This window comes from Cornus florida, unplaced genomic scaffold (genome assembly GCF_030987335.1).
Source record: "Cornus florida cultivar Cherokee Brave unplaced genomic scaffold, ASM3098733v1 CherokeeBrave_3.0.0_Hap2_Chr04, whole genome shotgun sequence".
Classification (NCBI taxonomy): Eukaryota; Viridiplantae; Streptophyta; class Magnoliopsida; order Cornales; family Cornaceae; genus Cornus; species Cornus florida.
The window spans coordinates 35,722,811-35,744,527 of NW_026775574.1; the positions used below are offsets into that span (position 1 = coordinate 35,722,811).

Consider the following 21,717-nt stretch of genomic DNA (forward strand, 5'->3'; position numbering starts at 1 on the left):
ATTTCACCGTGACTTCGTATTATGGTCAACCATTCAACCTTGGGATTTCAAACAATTTATGTATTATATGAATTAAACTCAATAACATTCGTTTAATTCGGTTTTAAAGAAAAATATTTTATGAATATCAACTAACTATAACCTATCTTCAGTTTACATGAATTATCCACCTACCTACTTTTAATTAATTTTGTAGTATAATTCATCTTTGCTAAGCATAGCCTATGAAAATATTCATTCATAAAAAATGTTGGAACACCATTGCATGATCTATATACTTAACATCAAGAAGCCCTTATGCCGTCATCTCGTACATTAAGAATAGGTTGAGAATAATTAAAGAACAATTAAATCTAAGACAAGGTATTAATTATTCAAGAACTATTATTTCATAAAACTCCAATTGATATTACTCAATTGCTCATAATCATGCAATCAAAATACATAAATTATCAAATTCCCAAAGTTAAAACAATCAAACCATAATACTCAGATTGGATTACACCAAAGCCCTAAGAGAGGAATTAGTTACTCATGACGACGCATGATATGATCTATGTTGTTGTGGTCTTCATTATCATGGACTGCACTTCTCTTCTTTGGATCTTCACTTTTTCTAACTACAGAAATCCTAAAAACCACCACTAAAATAAGAGAGAATTGAAAGAGAATCAATAGAGTTTTTTTATAGCCTTGTGCCTCCTTTTATATAAGATTTAACTTCTATTAAGGGTTAGTTGGGCTTTTAGGCCTTCTGGGGTGATTTGGGCCCATCTAGGATGAAATAGAATGCAATTAGAACAAATCCTGCAACTTAAAGTTCTGACTTATCTTCAATGGCTCAAGCCTAGAGGCCTCGGCTCGAGCTATTTGGTTAATGGCTCGAGCTATATGGAAGGGTGTTCGAGCCCTAACTTCTATACTTAGCTAAATTTCTTCAAATCTTTTCCGAAACGTCTTTTTCATAACACTTAGAATATTTTTTGATTTCTTCTTTAACAGTGCTCGATCCATCCTTCATGGTGCTTGAGCCTTAAGTCTCTAGCTAGAGCTATTTGGCAATGGCTCAAGCTATTTAACTTTTGTCTCGAGCTCTTGAGTCTTGGCTCGAGGCCTTGGCAAAACGGATTTTCTTTGAAGCAACTTTTCATATTCTGGTGCATCCTGCTTGAGCTCTTTGGCAAAGGCTCGAGCACCTTGAGGTTCGGCTCGAGCCCTAAGATCTCAGCTCAAGCTATTATGCCTTAGTGGATTTTTTTGCTTCTTGTTGTTGTGCTTGAGCCAATGGATCTAGGCTCGAGTTATGGCACTTGAAATTCTCCATAATTCACCATTTTGACTCCAAGCTTACTTTGGATGATCGATAACGACTCTATAAGCTTTGATATCAATCTTTTCATCATAAAGTTCCGGTTTTAACCGATTCTTTGGGAAAGTACCTACAAACATGAAATAAATATAAATCAATCTAGAACTGGATAGAATAATTACTTTAGGTCTTAACATACGTATATTTAGGGACTCAAATATGTAATATTCAGCATTTATCACATCCCCAAACTTACATATTGCTAGCCCCTTAGCTATACAGAACTAAAATGCTGCTTTCGTAGGAATCACAGTTACATTTAACCTATGCAACAAGCCTTTAAACCCTTAGGTTACCCCTAGTGGACGAGTTGTAGTCTCATGAGGGTTTCCACTGATGGTACCCACAAACATCTCCAAACAGTGCCTTACTTGCGCAATAAACTCATTCAAACGTATTTTCACATCATAATGTCCCAACAACACATCAATTAGTCAAATATAACACAAATTTTAAACTCTCAATCTTAATTTAGTAACCATCGTCCCCACAAGTCAATTTAATCACATATTCAACAATCTTAATCCCCAAAATCCTTTTTAGAAGTGAACCGATAGTCTTAAACATGTGGTTTACTATCCATACTTATATCTATTCCATGTTATCCCTCAATTCACAAGTAAACTTTTTAAATTCCAATCCCCAAGATATTTTATTCTTTTCATAGGTATGCTTTCTTTTCATTTATCACTTTTTTTTTTTTTTTTAAACAAGGTACTTTTGTGTAATGTTTGGGTCTCATGAGCTCTCTAAATCACTCGTATAACGAGTTTTCAGCCGATGACTCCCAAAACAGTTGATTTTAGGGCATTAAGTGTTAAAGCACCACTAAGGACTTAATTGCTCAAGTAATCTAGGCTACAGATCCAAACTTGACACTTTTTTTTTTCTTTCTTTTTTATATACATTGGTTCTTAAAATAATCAAATTCGCCTGCTCATCTTAGTTTAACACAAAACAAAACAAGACTTCAATTTATACCCCACATAATGTATGCAAGTGTGAACATGTGCAACATGAAGTATTTTAGAGATCAAAATCATCAAACAGTAATCATCCAGACAAAGTGGATCACAGGCCACCAACTGATTTAAAAAATTCTATTTTAACATGAATTTGGTATACAAGCCATCTTTAACCAACATCAAACTGCATATAAATATCATAACACAATAACAGACTCAAACTCATACTTAAATAATTAAAATGCATCCTCTTATGCATATTATATCACATTCTTAACAACTCTTGAACACCCCATAACTTTAATGGAAGATCAAATTGAGGATCTTGGTTATGTGGATCAACAAGGCATGTATCATCCTAATAATAATGTGTTACAACCTCTAGGAATGCCAAGACCACCTCTTGTGAAAATCCTTCTTGGAATGCCAAGACCTATTTTCGTGCAACCACCACCTCTAGGTCAAATCCTTCTCGAAGCTCATGTAGAACAATCAATTCCAAATCCTCCAATTGTTCTTAAGGATCATTAAGTGCCTAATGAATACAATGCCCTAACTTGCATTCGGCTTCCTAACTTTAGGGCCCATCACTATGAAATTAAACCTTCCACTATCCAAATGTGCCCTATATTCTTTGGGTTGAGCAATGAAGAGCCATATAAACATTTAGATGAGTTTTTAGAAGTGTGCACCATCGTGAAAATCATGGATGTGTTGAAAGAAGTTCTAAGGTTGAAGTTTTTCCCTTTCATTCTTCGGGATAAAGCTAAATATTGATTCAATAACTTAGGGGCGCATACCATAACATTTTGGGCTCAAATGCAATAAGAATTTTTAAAAAAGTATTACCCGTAAGTCGAACCAATTCCATAAGAACTTTTATTCGTGAGTTTTTCCAAGGAAATGGAGAACCCTTACATGAAGTGTGGGAGTGTTTGAATGACTTGCTACGAAAGTGTCCTCATTATGACCTTCCCAAGTGGCAATTAGTCCAACGCTTCTATGAGAGCTTATCCGATACCCACAAAGGTATGGTTAATGCTTCATGTGGAGGCAGTTATTTGGAAAGGCATGAGGATGACATTTAGCGTCTATTTGAAAACATGAGTGAAAACTCAATGCATAGGTCGTTATCCTCTCAGTTAGCCTGTAATTCCAATGTTGGAGGGAAGAAGAACTTAAACTTGTGCCAAGTAGAGAGTTCAATGGAAATGGTCGCCGAGGTTAAAACTCTAATGCAAAGATTTAATCAATTCTTATTGAATCAAAACTCGGCAAATCAAACATCTTCCTCTCCTCATCCTCATCCTCATCCTCATCATGAAATGTGCATGACATGCTCTAGCTTGACTCACACTACTTCCAATTGTCCTATTGGATATGTTTTTCAAAGTAAGCAACAAGAGCAAGTGAATGCTACATTTGTTCGTCTAGGGAACAACCCCTATTCTAACACATACAATCCGGGGTGGATGGAACATCCAAACTTTTCTTGGAAAAATCAAGGAGACGGTGCAAACCCTCCTTAAGGTCAAGGTTTCCAAGTAAAGTATGTGCCCTTTCATCTCCAAAATGTTAATTCTCAAGGGTACCGTCCTTCCTATCCTCTTCACAATGTGAACCATTATTCCAATCCTCAAGTTTTAAATCATCAATCTTACTCTCATCCACCGCAAGCACCTCCTTGAAACTCCGCCTTTGAGGATAAGGTTTTGGCGGCCTCGGGTAGTTTATAAGCCAATACTCAAGTGCTCTATTCTCACTTTCAATCAATAGCGAAGCTTGAAACCCAAATCAGGCAAATAGCTAATTCTTTGAATGCAAAAGAGAATGGTAAATTGCCTATTCAACCTGAGCCTAAACTGCAATACATGTTGGAATCAACTCCCTCATCGGGATTTCCCATCCATGAGTAAATGAATGCTATAACCACTTTGAGAAGTGGGAGAGAGGTTGATAACAAAGTGGATTTACCTAGTGAAGATAGTGGCCCTTTACCCTCTATTCCCAAGCCTATTCTTACTTTACCAAGGGCAAGTGATCACACTGAGGATAAATCATCACAATCATCATCATCTCACAATCTTGAAAAGTCCCATGAGCTGAAGGCTCTGTTTCCACAAGCATTAAAAAATCCTTCACCTTTTGGGAAACCAGAGGGAAAATTCATGAAATAATGGAAGTGTTTAGGCAAGTGAAAATCAATCTTCCTCTTCTTGATGCAATCCGTTAAATTACCGCCTATGCCAAGTTTTTGAAAGACTTGTGCACTCAAAAGAGGAAGTCCAAAAACCAAGCACCAAAGAAAGTTCTTCTCACCGAGCAAATGGGTTCCATTCTTTAACATAATACTCTTCCCAAGTTCAAGAATCCTGGTTCTCCCACTACTTCATGCACCATTGGTGATCACGAAATCAATAGGGCTCTTTTGGACTCAGGAGTGAGTGTCAATCTTCTTCCTTACTCGGTGTATCTTCAATTAGGTTTGGGGGAGTTAAAACCCACATCGATTGTTTTACAACTTACCAACTAGTCTATTAAGAAACCTCATGGGATCATTAAAGATGTTCTCATTAAAGTTGATAAATTCTTCTTTCCGGTCGATTTTGTGGTAATTGACACAGAACCGGTCCCTAACCCTAAGAGTTAAATACCCATCATTTTTGGTCATCCTTTTTCGGCTACCACTAATGTGACCATCAATTGTAGGACCGGGGTTATGAAGATCTCTTTCAGACATATAAAAGTCAAATTGAACATTTTTAATCCTACCCCAAATTCTTTTGATAAGCATGAGCAAATGAATCTCATTGAAAAAATGGTTGAGGATTTACCGCTTGTTAATCCATCAAGTGCAAGTGTTCCTCATTCCCATGATTCTACTTTCAAACCTAAGCTCAAAAAGGCAAAGAAGCCAAAATATCTTTCTTTAGGTGTTGAGAGAGGTCCACCAAACATCATTGCATCAAATCCAACAAGTTCCCAAGGGAATAGTGTGTTGGGTGGGATTCAAGGACATTTCCACCCCATGGTGAGGACAACGGTTGTCAAAGTTTTTGATCCGGGCTAGAAAGTAGCCCAACGTCTTACTAGAGACGTTAAACACCAGTTTCGTAGAGTTTCAAATTCTATTTCTCTCCCATTTCTTCTTTTGTTTACCTTATTGTGTCGTCTAAATTGCTTCCAAGGTGTTTCATTTCAAATTTCAGCCAATTTCAGCATTTTTGTGTCCTTACAGCCTAGTACGATTGATCGTCCTGATTTACGATCAATTGCTCTCATTTACGATCGATCGTTATTTGCAGAACCCTATTTTTGCCTGAAAATATGCTCTTGGGATCTATCGTTCGTAAAAATTTACGATCGATCGCATCCAGGTGTGATCGATCGCACCTAGGACCAGTCCTTCAGCCCATCATTTGTAAAAATTTATGATCGATCATGGTTTTTCACGATCGATCGTACTTGTTTCCAAAAAAAAATGTTTCTTTGCATTATTTATTTTCTTACATTTTTAATTACTTGCATTTTTATTCTTTGTCTTTTATTTCCTTCTTTTTTTTCATAATTGGTGTTGTATTGAGCTCAAAAAATCAACATTAATACAGGAGCGCAGAGGCCATATCCTCAGAGAATTGAACTGAAAAGGCCTACAAAGAGAATATGCTTTAATGAATAAGTCCATTTCCAGTACAAAAGCACTATACCAAAATAGATATTACAAAATAACATCATTAAAATTAATTCTCTGAACATCACAAACTTCCAAGAAGGCAGTCCTTGTCACTACCTCAAAAGTTAAGCTATTGGAACCATAAAGTTTATTAGTTCTTTCCCTCCAGATGTACCATAGGCGTGCAGCGAAAAGACTCTGTAACTGCTTTGAATTTTTATACAATGTGTTCATCCAATTACATAAGTCCTAAACTATTACCATTTCCTGAAGCTTACTGATATCCCAACCTAATATCACTCCCAACCATCTCCAATAGCTTTGAGAAAAATAACAGGTGATAAAAACATGGTCTGTCAAATCCAAGTTAGCTTTACATAGAGTACATCTAGCAACCAGACATACCCTTCTTCATTACAAATTACACATTGTAGGTAATCTATCCAATAACACTAGAACAGCTGCAGTGGACAATTTGGGCCGAGCCTTCCCCCAACACAATTTAAACTACTCCACCTCTGTATCAGTATATCGAATAATATTCCATGCAGATTTGAAAGTAAACTTCCCTTTATCCCATAACAAAAGATCCACCACACCTTTAATAACCACACTCTGCAGAAACTCTTAGATCTCAATTTATTTCCTTATGTACATACATGTTTTATTTCAAATATATATATATATATATATATATATATATATATATAACAAAAATAATAATAAAAATAATAAAAATGCTGATTTGATCTCATATCTCTCTTTCACTTTGTATTATATTGCCTTCGAGTACATAATTTGCCCTTCTTTATCCCATTTGATATTTGATGTGAGTTTGCTAGTGTGGCTATTCAAATATGTTTTTGAATCCAAGTTTGGGGAAGATGTCTTTCAAAATGGATCATTGCTAAGTTTTGAGCTTTAATTGCATGATTAAGATTTAAGATTCACTTTAGCAATGATTTTGATCTTTCAAGGCCTATGTTCCATTAAATTGAAAATTTTCTTGACTTGAGAGTTCAAAACTCCGTGTATGCCTTTGGATGCCATTTAGGAGAAAAAATTTTAAAAGATTGATTTCATGCTTGTTTTTGTAGTCGACATCATTTTGTTTGTGAAAACGCTTTGAAGATTAATTTTAGAGTGCTACATTTGCAAATGTGCACACTAGCATTCATTTGTAAGCTACATGCTTAGTTGATTATGTTATGGTTATATCCTAATTGAGCAAGTAGGCTTTAAAAGCTTTCATTCCTGAGAAAATAACCTTATATGCTAATAACAAACCCTTTTACCGAGTAGCTGAGATTCTTGCCTCATTAAGCATTGAATTCTTACACCGAAAAGTGAAGGCCCAATCAATAGCCAAAAAAAATAAAAGTGAGTGCTTCTCACCAAAGGTGGGGAATTGGGAAATAACAAGATGAGAGTTATTTTGTCTTGTAGCCTAGTTGATTTGAGCTTGTAAGTCCTTAGGGGTGTCTTTACATCTAATGCCCTAAAGCCATCCGGTTTGGGAGTCATTGGCCTAACGCTCGTTACATGAATCTTCTAGTAAGCTTAAGAAATCATTACATTGCACCATACTCTTATCTTTAATCCCATAAAAGAAATATAGAGAAAAAGAAAAAGAGAGCATGTTGGAAATAAATTGAATAAAATGTTCATTTCTTTGTCTTGATGATTGCTACTTGATTTATGTGCTAGTTTAAGACCGGTTGTGCCTGGTCACGGCCATTCCAATGTGCCAAAATTGATGATTTAAAATGTGATAGTGCAGCCAAGTTTAAATTTGTGTAATGCCACTACCACTACTAATGTAGTAAGAGCGAGTAAGGATCGTCCCAAGTTATTTGCAAAGTATTCTGAATTTAATGTTGGATTAGTAGGTCGAATGATCAAATAGGGTTTGATTGGTTGAATTATACTAATGGTTCAATTAAAATCATGCAAATTAACAACAATCTAGAAATTAAGGAAAATAGTATGAGAGAAAGGTCTTGGGGCTTAGAGTTTACCGCTAAGCTTCACTTCATCAAACACTAGCAATTGTCAATTTAAGAGGAGTTTTATGTTGTAAGTCAAATGTGTGTGTGTGTGTGTGTGTGTGTGTGTGTCATTAATTGAAAACTAAGCATGGATGGCAAATAAGCATAAATTGTCTAATCAATCTAGTGAGTAGCACAACCTATCAAATAAGACTATTAACCATTCAATTAAACCACAATTAATGCACACACAAAAATATAGAGAAATGTACTACTTGCTCTTATAAGCATGGATCATCAAACAACAAGAGTAAATTGTTTACCTATTTAGGAAATTAAAGCAATTACACTATAACTATGTTAATGACATACAAATTAAACTAATTAAGCTAAGGAGGTAACACAATCCATCAAGAAATAAGCATGATCCATTAAATAAACCACAAGAGTAATCAATTAAGCATCATACCTTGACCATCACTAGATCTATAATTTCAACACACATAGACATGCATCAAACTTATAAAAACTAGTGTTAAGCGCATGAACATTCATTCTAGTACACATAGACATATGGATAGAACTAAATGATCAATTGAAAGCATTAATTCATACAAATCATGTAAAAACACAAGATCTATATTTATTCATGGTCAAAACATCAATTACAACTAAAATCCCCAAAAATCTACAAAAGACTAGGTTTAAGAAGCAAGCCTAGGGGCTAATTCTAGCCCCAAGTGAGGAATTTAGCCACTCATAGTAGGTGGCATCCAACCATCAAGGGCCATCTTCATGGTGGAATTGATCTTCTTCCTCCTTGGTGTTCTTCCCAAAACCCTAGTTCTAAAGAGAAACTATTTCTATAATTGGTAAAATATCAACTAGAGGAACTTTTTACAAATTGGTTCATTTAATTTAAATACAATGCTCTTTGAGTAGGCAACAAGTCAGAAATAAGGCTTTTGATTGGTGAAAACTCACACTTACAAAAGTTGGTAGAGTTCGGGTGTGCTCGGGAATTAGACAGCACACTACCAACAGTAACTTTGATCGATCCAACACTTGCTTCGATCGATCAAAGCTAACGTGGCAAGATATTTTTAACACTTGGCAACCCTATCCATTGAGCTGGCACCGCTTTGATCTTGATCGATTGCAGATGTCTTCGATTAATCGAAGCCTCAACAGTGCAATTTTTCTGACTTCTTCCGGATCTTCTCCTTAGCTCCAAAATTGAGCTAAAAGGCTCTTTTTAGCCTATTTGAACCTTATTGACCTGAAATAGACAAAAACACAAATAAGAACTAAAACATGAAAGTAAGATAGATGATTGGACTAAAATACCCTAACTTAGGTGCTAAAATGCATCACATTTGAGCACTTATCACACCTCCAAACTTAGATATTGCTAGTCCTTAGCAATAAACTACAAAGAAAAGAAAGAAATAAACAACTAAGTAACTATGAACTAGAAAGCAATGAAAGGATAGCGCTAGTTTCGTAGGGAACACGATTGCATTTAGAGTATGCAACAAGCCTTTTGAACCCCTAGGTTACCTCTAGTGGATGATTAAAGTCTCATGAATGTTTCCAGAAATGATACCCACAAACATTAAGCTCTTTCTCAGTTAAGAGGCACCAACATATAAAACAAGCATTGGGAGAAAACTACCTCAAATATGTAATTTTTCAACCATTTCCAAGCAACTCTCCAAAATTTCAACACCAAGCAAGCAAGTATGGTCCTTCACACATCAAGACAATGATCATGAAAATCAAAACAACTCTAAAATCCTTTTTAAGTGAACCGGCATCAAATATATTGCTATATAAGCCAACTAGAGAAATGATCACATGCGGCCTCAAGCTAGCACACTAATCTAGTACCGATCATCAAGACAAAGAATGAACCTTTTTATTAAAAGCTTTATTCAACTAGGTGTACTTATTTTATTTTATTTTTTTTGTTGGATCAAAGATGGAAGCATGGTGCAATCAATGTGTTGATCTATTAAGCATTCTAGCGATTCATGAGGTCGAGCGTTAGGTCAATGACTCCCAAACCGGACGGCTTTAGGGCACTAGGTGTAGAAACACCCCTAAAAACTTACAAGCTCAAATCAACTAGGCTAAAAATTAAAACAACCTCCATCTAATCATTTCCCACTTCTCACCTTTTGGGAGAAGTCCTCACTTTTATTTGCTTTTGCAAATTTGCTTTTTTTTTTTTAACCTAGAGTTTGGGTCCTCCACCTTTTGGCACAAGAAATTCAGTGTTTGATGAGACTAGAATCCAAGCCACTTAGTGAAAAGGGTTTGTTATCCACCTTTGTCAAGAATGAAAACTTTCAATGCACTACTAGCTCAATTGGGATATAACTAAATCAATAATCAACAAAGCATGTACCCCACAAATGAATGCTAGTGTGCGCATGTGCTAGTGTAGAATCCTAGAGTGAATTTCAAAACAATCACAAAATCAGGATGATGTGAACTATAAATGTAAGGACGATATCAATCTTTCGAAAAAATTACTCCTAAATGGCATCCACAAAGCATACAAGGAGTATTAGACTCTCAAGTCAAGCAATTTTTAAATTCTAAGTATCATAGTTCTTAAAAGATCAAAATCATGGCTCAAAACTTTCAAGTCATACCACATGCATAAAAACTAAGTGCGACATGTAAAATATGCTAACACATCCCCAAACTTATTCTGTGCATTTTCCTTAATATGCAAAGAAGCAACAGATAATGGAAAGAGTATACCAAATGGGTGTAGCAAATAGGACTCGGCACCGGAAGCTTAGCATAAAAAGGCGCACCTCCAAACTTGGATTCCAAAAACCTGTCTGAAAAATGGTCACACTAAGAACTGTTAAAGCATATATATCAATGATATAAATGAGAGGTGAAACTGAGAACTGGGCAAAATTCATAGCATATAGCAGTATAAAGCTCAGAATATCCAAAACTGATATCAAAATCCAAAAATCTATATATATCAAGTAAATCTAAAACCATAATCCAAAAATCAATGAATATGAAGTGCACGACAAAAATATCTAAAATATCCAAAATTGGGGGCAGATATCAAATCAGTGCAAAAATATCCCAATAATAACAGTGTAGCAAAATATCAGTGTATCAGAACAGATAATAATAGAGATAGAAAATGGTAGAATAAGGGAGCAGCATCCGGAGCCATCATGTCGGCAATGATTTGGAGCATCCGTAATGTCGCAATATCTCTCGTCGCCTCGAAAATGTATGTCCTCAAGTCATCAGATCGCCGAACTAAATTATCGTGCCTCCTCACCAAATCATCATAACACCTTGTGATATCCTCGTGATACCCGGTAATGTCAGCTCTAAAAGAAATGAAGTCTGTATGCAGCTGAATGAAATCAGATCTGTAGCTAGAATCTGAACTGGCATGACGGGATCAAGAATCGGCCTTTGGTATCGGCTCTATAGGAGGGACATGAGAGGGGCCGGCTTACTGGGATGCAAGAGGTACATCTAGCTGTGAAGTAGATGCGAAAGTAATAGTGCGTCGTAGCTGTCTAAGAAGTGATCCATCGGCTGCCTCCTCTGCAGCTGCATCCTCTTCGGTTCTCTTCTGATCTCACTTCCTTTTGTTGTCTTTTTTCTTCCTATTCTTGAGGCAAGAATTATAAGTCTTTGTCTATTTGGCAATGTTATATGCCCTCTTAGCTCTCTCTACATTAGTCTTATCCGGGTTAAAGTGGTAGCCCTAGTAAATCAACAACTATGTAATCAGGTGGCCATATAGTAAAGGCCAAGCATCAGTTCTAGAATTATGTGTGAAGATCAGATTTTTCCAGAACTTATGAATGATCTCCCAGATAAGAGCAAGAACAGAAATCCAGCAACCCTGGCTCAAAAATTTAAAGCCTAGAGAATCCTCTCTCGCCTCTATGTGCTATGGCCTGAAGGAAAGGCATTAAGGTGCAACACAGAATCAAAGAACCAGTATTGGGGATCAATATCAACTCGATCTCCAAATGTATTGCCTTCAAAGGCTGCCTGTGGAGATAGCGTCGCAACCATGGTCATCTCAGAGGGATAAGGTGGAGCACTGGGATATAATGGATCCTCAGAGCCAGCGACCAATGAAGAGAGGTGGGGACATCGGCAAGCAGTAAATATGGCAGGGATAGAAATGTCGATATCCTAACCATCTATAGTCGTATGCATCAATAGTCGATCATCCTCATCCAATCGGAGGTGCTGGAAGAACAATGCAACCAACCAGGGATAGACTATAGTGTTTGCCAATGTCATGATAGCATCGATGCCCCAACGAGTGAGCTCATCATAAAACCACTTGGTCTGCTCCAACTCAGAAAATGGATCGTGGTCGAATCTAAATTCTAACTCAAGTTTCTTGCCAGAGTAAGAGAGAGAAGGCACTGCTCGGACGATAGGACCCTGTGCCTCCATAAGAGATGGCTCTGAATGGACTAATGCAGATGGGGTAGCCTCAATAGAAGATGAAGATGAGTCCACCTCTAGAGATGGAGGAGGTTGAGGAGGTCTGGGAACTCTTTTTCCAACAAGAGTCTTTTGCCTACACTGCACCTACAAAAGCAACAAGAATAAATCGATGCACATGTATAGAATAAGGTAAACATCTGATAAGAAAATACAAAGCATGCCTGAATCAAGTAAAAACAGAGAATAAACAAATATGATCATGCTCATGCAGGAAATGATCAGGATAGCTTCAAGAAAATCAATCAACATGCTTCAATTAGACAAGAATGGATCATGGCATAATAAGCAATCTCAGGTATGCAAAATAATGCAATAATAGCTTAGAGGGCAGAAAAGTCACTTTTGAAAATATTTAAACAAAATGGGATCAAAAGAACAAGCAAAGGCTGTGATATGCATAAATGATGCAACGTGCATTCACAAACCTAAAAATAATGAAGATTCTGCAATTTCATGGCAAGTAGACCCTAGGATGACATCGTATCAATTCCTAAACAAGAATGTCTACAAATTTAACATTTAAGACCAATGAAGCAAGCAAGATAACATGGAGTCTATAATCATGGCAAATGTCAACCTAGAACTTAAGAAGCATGCATATCATGTAATAAAGACTAAGTGGAATGCACGATTGCATAACACTTCAATCCAAGGCATATTATGATACACAAGTTCAAATATGAATCCTGACATGGTATGCAACTACATGGCATATATATGAATGATGCACAAATATCAACAACTCCAGACAAAGAAATATTCCGTACTCCATTTTAACAAAATCAACATCCTATGATCACTCATGGCTCGTGACCCCCTCTAAGCAATAAATAAGCAGAAAAATGATCGCTTTTGGCTCGCGACCCCTTTTAAGCTTAAATGAAGCAAAGATTGGTCAACAACTGAGAATAACAAGAGACTTACCAATTTTGAATCAAAATTAGGACCAGAAAGAACCTCGGTCTCAAACCCTTACTTGGCTTTTCAGAAATGGATCACAAGTGTATAATATCAAGCAAATGGCAATTAAACAGATCAACTTTCCAAGACAAAACAAACATACCCCCAAACTTAGTTCAAATTGTATTTTAAAGTTCAAGTTATGCTCACAAATAGATACTAAGGCCAAAGAACAACAATGATATGTCCTAGTATGGCAAGAATCAAAAATTAAGTACAACAAGTTCAAAAGCACTTAGAACATGCAATTGGATGGAAAGGAATCAAATGGAACAAGTTTCAACTCAACCAAGGGCATTTTAGTCAACTTTGGAATTTCTCAACACTTTTGGAGCAAAATTGGAATTTTTTGAAAACTTTGGAGTCCAAACATTCAAATACATTGTATAAAAGCTTAATACAAGAATCATACATTGAAAGGTTGACAAAAGAAGGAATTAAGCAACTCGACTTCTCATTTTCAAAATAAAGTTCAAAAATCCCTTTTTTTTTAACATTTTGAAAACCAAAAAGTGTGATCACAAAGCATTTTAAGCAATCAAAGATCATTTTACTAAAGCAATGCACTTAAATCATGAGCTATAGGCAATTGAAGATCAAAACTTTCAAGACGGTCCATTTGAAACTCATTCATGCAATTTAAACAAGACTTTGCATTTTCAAATTCAAAAGCACAAGTTTCAAGTCGAGTCATGCATTTCATGCTTTTAGACAAACATCCATGCATTTCATACTCAAAACAATCAAATGAAACAAGTCGGGGAATTATGCTCACAACATTTCAACATTTCAATGCCATTTCAAATTCAAAATTTTGAAGAATTTTTCAAGTGCAACAAGATTTCCATTTCACTTCAAATTTCAAGAAAAACAAGTTCTTTTAGAAATTCAAGTTCTTATTTCAGATTAACAAACAACTTTCCAAATTTGAATTTTTCTTTTTCAAGTCAAGTCAACTCTAACATCTAACTTTAAAAATTCTTTTCAATTTCCAATTTCAATTTAAGTTTAAAAACTCTATTAAAACAAGACCACATGCCATTTTTAGAATTAAACTCACAATTCAAGGTCAATTTTTGCAAAAATCCGCTATAGGTTCCCCTTAAAAATAGTCATTCCAAAATTTTTCAAAAGCACACAATCATGCATTTTAACATTTAATGAAATATCTAAACATTCTCATAGGGTTTAAATGGCATTCAACATTTCAAAATCCATTCAATCACGGCAAATGGGACACCGCCCATAACAAACCATGTTTAAAATTGCCCATTCTCCTTTTAACTATAACAACAACCACAATCCATTTTTCAATGCTGCCCAAACTTCTTAATTACAATTGTCAAAGCCCACAATCACAGTCCAATTGGTCCATCTTTAGTTTAAATTCCATTCATTATTTATTATTTTTATTTTATTGATTTTTTCATTTTTCATTTTTTGTTTTTGATTTTTTAATTTTTATATTCATTTTTCATTTGAACATAAAATATGCAAACATATATGGAAATATATGGGAATATGTACAAACATATGCAAACAAACAAAAATCAAGAATAAAAATAAATTTCGACATACCCGGTGCTGAGAAAAAGAGTGAAGGTGGAAATAGGGAAATTGGAGACGAAACAAAAATTTCTGGCGTCACCGTAGCCGAAAGGGATGATCTGAGGCTCGCCAGAGTTCGCCAGAAAATACAGAGTTCACCGAAGTGATAAATTGATCTTTCCTTGGCCTAGATTGACCGAAGACGATGAAGATGAGAGAAGCCGAGAGAGATTTAGGCTAAAGAGGACGAACAAGCTTGGCCTTTGGCCAAAAGGTTCGCCAGAAACTATTGTAAATGGCGGCGACTTGGTTGGGTTCGCTAGAAGCTTCGCCTGCACGAGGAAGAGAAAGTGGAGGTGGTTGGGTGGGGATGGTCTTGGGTCGCCGGAGTGAAGAGGTTGAGAGTGAGAGAGAGTTAGAGATTGAGATGGAGAGGGAGGGTTTTGGAATCGGGGAGAGAGAGTAAGCTGAGACAGAGAGGAGATGAAGAGGTAGAGAGAAAGAAATAAGAAAGAAGGGAGGAGAGAGAAAAAGGAAATAAAAAATAAATGATTTTAGGGTCGAAAACCCAACGGCCAAAGCAATTCTCGGAATTTCAAAAGATGTATTTTCAATCGATCGATCGATCAAAGGGGCCTTCGATCGATCCAACACTTTCTACGATTGATCGAAATGGAAGATAAAGAGTCATAATTTCAAGGCTTTGATTGATCGAAGTGGAAGTGGAACTTTAATCTATCGAAATTGGCTTCGATCGATCCAAAGTACACTGGAAATGCAGGAAATGTAGGAAATTGCCCAGAACTGGAATGATCAACTTCAACTCATATCTAGACGACGCGAAAAATAATAAAACAAGAAATGAGGGAGGAATAAGGTTGGAAAAACCCTACGAAGCACTAGTCTTTAACGTCTCTAGCAAGACGTTGGGCTCTTTTAACCCGGATCAAAGATCTTATAAGACATCTCCTTCTCAATGGGGTGAATGGAACTTCGAACCCCACCCAACAAACTATTCCCTAAGGAAATTGTTGGATTTGGTTCAAGTGAAATTGACGGCTTCTTATCAATAAAACTTTTGGGCTTCCATGCCCTTTCAACACTACAATTCAAGACATCTTTTGAAAATTCTTTTGAAGGCAAACCATTTGATGTTTCAACACAAAGTAATGACTCATTTTTCTAAACTTCATTGTCAAAACATTTTTCCATAACACAAATATCTTCATGTTTGTTCATAGAATTTGGGGTTGGATTAAAAATGTTCAACTTCACTTTTATGTGGCCAAAAGAAATATTCATTATCCCTATCCTACAATTAATGTTGGCATTAGCGGTAGCCAAGAAGGGATGGCCAAGGATAACGAGAATTTGGCTCTTAGGATTTGGAACCGATTCTGTGTTGATGACAACGAAATCAATTGGGAAGAAGAACTTGTCAATTTTAATCAAAACATCCTCTATAATTCCCTGGGGCTTTTTAATTGATCGGTCGGCTAGTTACAAAACTACCAACATCGGTTTCAAATCACCTAAGCCCAATTGAACATAAACCGAATAAGGGAGAAGATTCACACTCGCCCCTAAATCCAAAAGAGCTCGATTAATAAGATGGTCACCTATAGTGCATGATGTAGTGGGTGAACCGGGTCTTTGAATTTGGGAAGGGTGTTGTGTTATAAGATAAAGCTCACTTTCTCAGTAAGAACAACTTTTCTCGGTGCTTGGCTTTTGTTTTTCCTCTTAAGAGTGTAAAGATCTTTAAAAAAATTGGCATAAGACAGAATTTGTCAAATTGCATCCAAGAGAGGAAGATTGATTTTAACTTGCCTAAACACATCAATGATTTCATTAGCTTTGGTTTATTACTTTTCAAAAGATGTGGATGCTTTCAAAGCGTCCAGAATTGGAGCCTTTGTCTCAAAAGATCTTTCAAAAACATTCTTTAAAGCATTCTCTACAACTTGGTCCTTTACAATTAATAAATGAGGAATAGAATGTGAAACGGGACGGATGACTAGGTTGCACCGGTTTACTCTTTTCATTAGACTCATCAACTTGGTTGTTAATACCCTTTCCACTTCTTAAAGTGGTCACCGCATTCACATGTTCAAGTGTATGACCTTCCGAAGGGGAAGTGGTCTCCACAACAAATTGTTGCTTAGGTGAGGGATGCAAATGCATTTTTCCTTTCTCTCTCGCATTCAAAGTGCTAGCTATTTGCCCTACTTGGGTTTCTAGCTTTGCAATTGATTGGGAGTGAGAATGAAGTAATTGAGTATTTGCCTCCAAAGTACCTAAAGCGGATAAAATTTTCTCTTTAAATGCAGGACTTCTTGAATTACCTTGAGAATATGATGATTGATTTGGAAAATGATTATTTGAAAATTGATTTCCATTTGGTGCTTAGTAAGATGAACGATAACCTTGGGAACCTTGGCTTTGCATAGGGGGTTGAATATACTTGTTTTGGAAACCACTTTAGGGAGGGTTTGAGATTTCCGCTTGGCTTTTCCAAGAGAAATTTGGATGGTTCCTCCACCCGGGATTATAATGAGTGCTATAGAGATTATTCTCTTGATTAACAAAAGCGGTATTCACTTGTTTATGGTGTTCACTATACGCATGTCCATGGGGACAATTGGAAGTAGAATGCAACATACTAGAACAAGTCATACAAGATTCATTGGAATGATGATGATGATTAGGGGAGGAAGACACTTGATGAGCCGAATTTTGGTTGGTCAAAAATTGGTCAAACCTTTGAGATAAAGACTTTACTTTGGCAACTATGTCATTAGAATTATCAACTTGATATAAGCTTGAATTCTTCTTTCCACCTACATTTATACCATTTTTAGAAGACAAGGATCGGTGCATTGAGTTTTTACTCATGCTCTCATATAAACGCCACACATCATTTTCATGTTTGTCTAAATAGGAACCTCTCATTAAGGCATCAACCATGCCTTTATGGTTATCCGACAAACTTTCAAAGAAATATTAAATTAATTGCCACTTTGGAATGTCGTGATGAGGACTTTTCCTAAGCAAATCATTCAACCTTTCCAATGCCTTATGAAACATTTCCCCATCCCCTTATGAAAATTCATGAATTGAAGTCTTATGGCATTGGTTTTAGACATGGGATAGTACTTTCTCAAGAACTCTTGTTGCATTTTCACCCAAGAAGTTATAGAAAAAGGTCTCAAATTGTTGAACCAATATTTTGCCTTATCTTTTAGGGTGAAGGGAAAAAATTTTAACTTTAAAACTTCTTCTGGCATGTCCGTGTATTTGATGGTGGAACAAACTTCAAGAAATTCATCCAAATGCTTATATGGTTCTTCATTAGGTAGCCTAAAATAATTGGGAAGCATTTGAATAGTTTGTGGCTTGATTTCATAATGATGTGCTTTGAATTAGGGAAGACGAATGCATATTGGTGCATTATATTCATTAGGCATATAATGGTCTCTCAAAGCCATAGGAGGATTTACAATTTGTGGCTCTACATAAGCCCCATGATTTACTTGAACAACGAGAGGTAGAGGTGTCACAAAGAATGGCCTTGGCATTCCAATTAGAACTTGGCCTTGTGGTTGTGAAACAAAAGGTCTAAGCATGCTTAATGGAACTTGCATATTATCATGTTGTTGTTGCACATTAGGGTGGAGAATGTCTTGCTGGTCTATGTGACCAAGGTCTTCAACACGTTCCTCAATATGGTTATCAATTGATGAAATGGATTCACTTGAATTACCCCTTCCCCTTGGATTACGCACAATTGATTCAAGATTGAAATTCAATGAGACAAGAGGGCAATTTAGAGATCTACGACCATGCACAATACAAATCAACACAAACAACAACTCAACAAATAACAAATACCAAACACTTCTCCTCCACAACAAATCAATCAACAACAAGCCTCCACATATATTGATCCCATGCTCCCATGCTTTCAAAAATCCAAGAAAAGTAAAATGCCTCCACGCAGGCCGATGATAAACAATGAAATAAAATGCCTCCACGCGGGCCGACAATTTAACTAAGGCAGAGGAGTTAGAATTGCTCACAGAGGGTCCTTAAGCAACTTCAAAATATTTTTAAGCTTTTTACCTTGCTTTGTTTTTGCAAATTTTTTTATTTTTAGCTTTTTATGATTTTTGCTTAGCTTAGCTTACTTCTTTGCTTTGAAGTTCCTTTGCGTTGCTTTCCTTGCTCCAAGTACCTAGTCAATCAAGAACAAACATAATAAGAAAACAAAGTAAAATAAAGTAAAAACAAAGATCAAAGGAGTACTAATTCCTAATTAATTCCAAATACGACGTTGTTAATCCCCTGCAACGGCACCAAACTTGGTCACGACTGTTCCTATTTGTCAAAATTGATGATTTAAAATCTAATAGTGCAGCCAAGTTTAAATTTGTAAAATCTAAGAGCGAGTAAGGATTGTCCTAAAGGATTTGCAAAGTATTCCAGAATTAATGTTGGATGAGTAGGTCGAATGATCAAATATGGTTTGATTGGTTGAATTACACTAATGGTTCAATTAAAATCATGCAAATTAACAACAATCTAGAAATTAGGGAAAATAGTATGAGAGAAAGGTCTTGGGGCTTAGAGTTCACCGCTAAGCTTTACTTCACCAAACACTAGCAATTGTCAATTTAAAGGGAGTTTTATATTTTAAGTCAAATATGTGTGTGTGTGTCATTAATTGAAAAATAAGTATGGATGGCAAATAAGTATAAACTGTCTAATCAATCTAGTGAGTAGCACAACCTATCAAATAAGACCATTAACCATTCAATTAAACAACAATTAATACACACACAAAAATATAGAGAAATGTACTACTTGTTCTCATAAGCATGGATCATCAAACAATAAGAGTGGATTGTCTACCTATCTAGGAAATTAAAGCAATTACACTACAACTAAGCTAATGACATAAAAATTAAACTAATTAAGCTAAGGAGGTAGCACAATCCATCAAGAAATAAGTATGATCCATCAAATAAACCACAAGACTAATCAATTATGCATCATGCCTTGACCACACTAAATCTATAATTTCAACACACATAGAGATGTATCAAACTCATAAAAACTAGTGTTAAACACATGAATATTCATTCTAGTATACATAGACATATAGATAGAATTAAATGATCAATTGAAAGCATTAATTTATAGAAATCAATTAAAAACACAATATCTATATTTATTCATGGTCAAAACATCAATTACAACTAAAAGTCCCCAAAAATCTACAAAAGACTAGGTTTAGGAAACAAGCCTAGGGGCAAACTTTAGCCCCAAGTAAGGGATTTAGCCACTCAAAGTAGGTGACATCCAACCCTCAAAGGCTATCTTCATGGTGGAATTGATTTTCTTCCTCCTTGGTGTTCTTCCCAAAACCCTAGTTCTAGAGAGAAACTATTTCTATAATTGGTAAAATATCAACTAGATGAACTTTTTACAATTAGTTCATTTAATTTAAATACAATGCTCTGTGAGTAGGCAACAAGTCAGAAATAAGGCTTTTGATTGGTGAAAACTCACAGCTACAAAAGTTGGTAGAGTTTGGGCGCGCTCGAGAATTAGACAGCACACTGCCAGTAGTAACTTCGATCGATCAAACAGGACTTCGATCGATCCAATACTTGCTTCGATCGATCGAAGCTGATGTGGCAAGATATTTTTGACACCTGGCAACCCTATCCATTGAGCTGGCACTACCTTAATCTCGATCGATTGTAGATGTCTTTGATCGATCGAGACTTCCTTCAATCGATCGAAGCCTCAACAGTGCAATTTTTTTGACTTATTCTGGGTCTTCTCCTAAGCTTCAAAATTGGCTAAAAGGCTCTTTTTAGCCTGTTTAAACCTTATTGACTTGAAATAGACAAAAACACAAATAAGAACTAAAACATGAAAGTAAGATAGATGATTGGACTAAAATACCCTAGCTTAGGTGCTAAAATGCATCACATTTGAGCACTTATTTCATTGATTTGTTAAGATAGCAACATATTTAATGCCGGTTCACTCAAAAAGATGCTAGAGTTAATTTGATTTTCGTGATTATCTTGCTTGATGTGTGGAGGACCATATTTGAATACTTATTGTTGGAATTTTGGAAATTGCTTAGAGATGCTTGAAAAATGGCATACCTGAAGAAGTTTTCTTTCAATGTTTGTTTGGAATGTTTAGTGCCTCTTAAGTGCGAAAGAGTTTAATGTTTGTTGGTATCATTTCTAGAAACCCTCATGATACTTCACTCGTCCACTGGGGGTTCAAAAGGCTTGTTGCATATGCTAAATGCAACCGTAATCCTTACGAAAACGGTGTTATCCATTTATTGCTTTCTAGTTCGTAGTTGTATAGTTGTTCATTTCCTTTTCATATCGTAGTTCATTGTTTAAGACTAGAAATATCTAAGTTTAGGGGCGTGATAAGTGCTGAAATATTAAATATTTTAGCCTTAAACTAGGGTGTTTTAGTCCTTTCATCTATCTTTACTTTCCCATTTTAGTTTTAATTTGTGTTTTTGTCGATTTCAAGTTAATAAGGTTCAAACGGGCTAAAAACAGTTCATTAAAGCCTTTTTGGAGTCAAGTAAATGCATCGAGAAAATTCGGAAAAAGTCAGAAAAATGCCAAGAAAAGGTTGCGATCGATC

At 35.9% G+C, this 21,717-nt stretch overlaps 1 long non-coding RNA gene across 2 annotated transcripts; it reads right to left on the reverse strand.

Annotated features, from left to right (window-relative positions):
• Positions 1-8,618: 8,618 nt before the first annotated feature.
• LOC132303140 (uncharacterized) lies at positions 8,619-15,666 on the reverse strand. Of its 2 annotated transcripts, XR_009481097.1 has the most exons (3): positions 15,058-15,666; positions 9,671-12,603; positions 8,619-9,274 (listed from the first exon to the last, which is right to left on the reverse strand). It is a non-coding gene; the product is annotated as an uncharacterized LOC132303140 (long non-coding RNA). The 2 variants fall into 2 exon arrangements; XR_009481096.1 differs by having other exon boundaries at positions 8,619-12,603.
• Between the last annotated feature and the right edge of the window lie 6,051 nt (positions 15,667-21,717).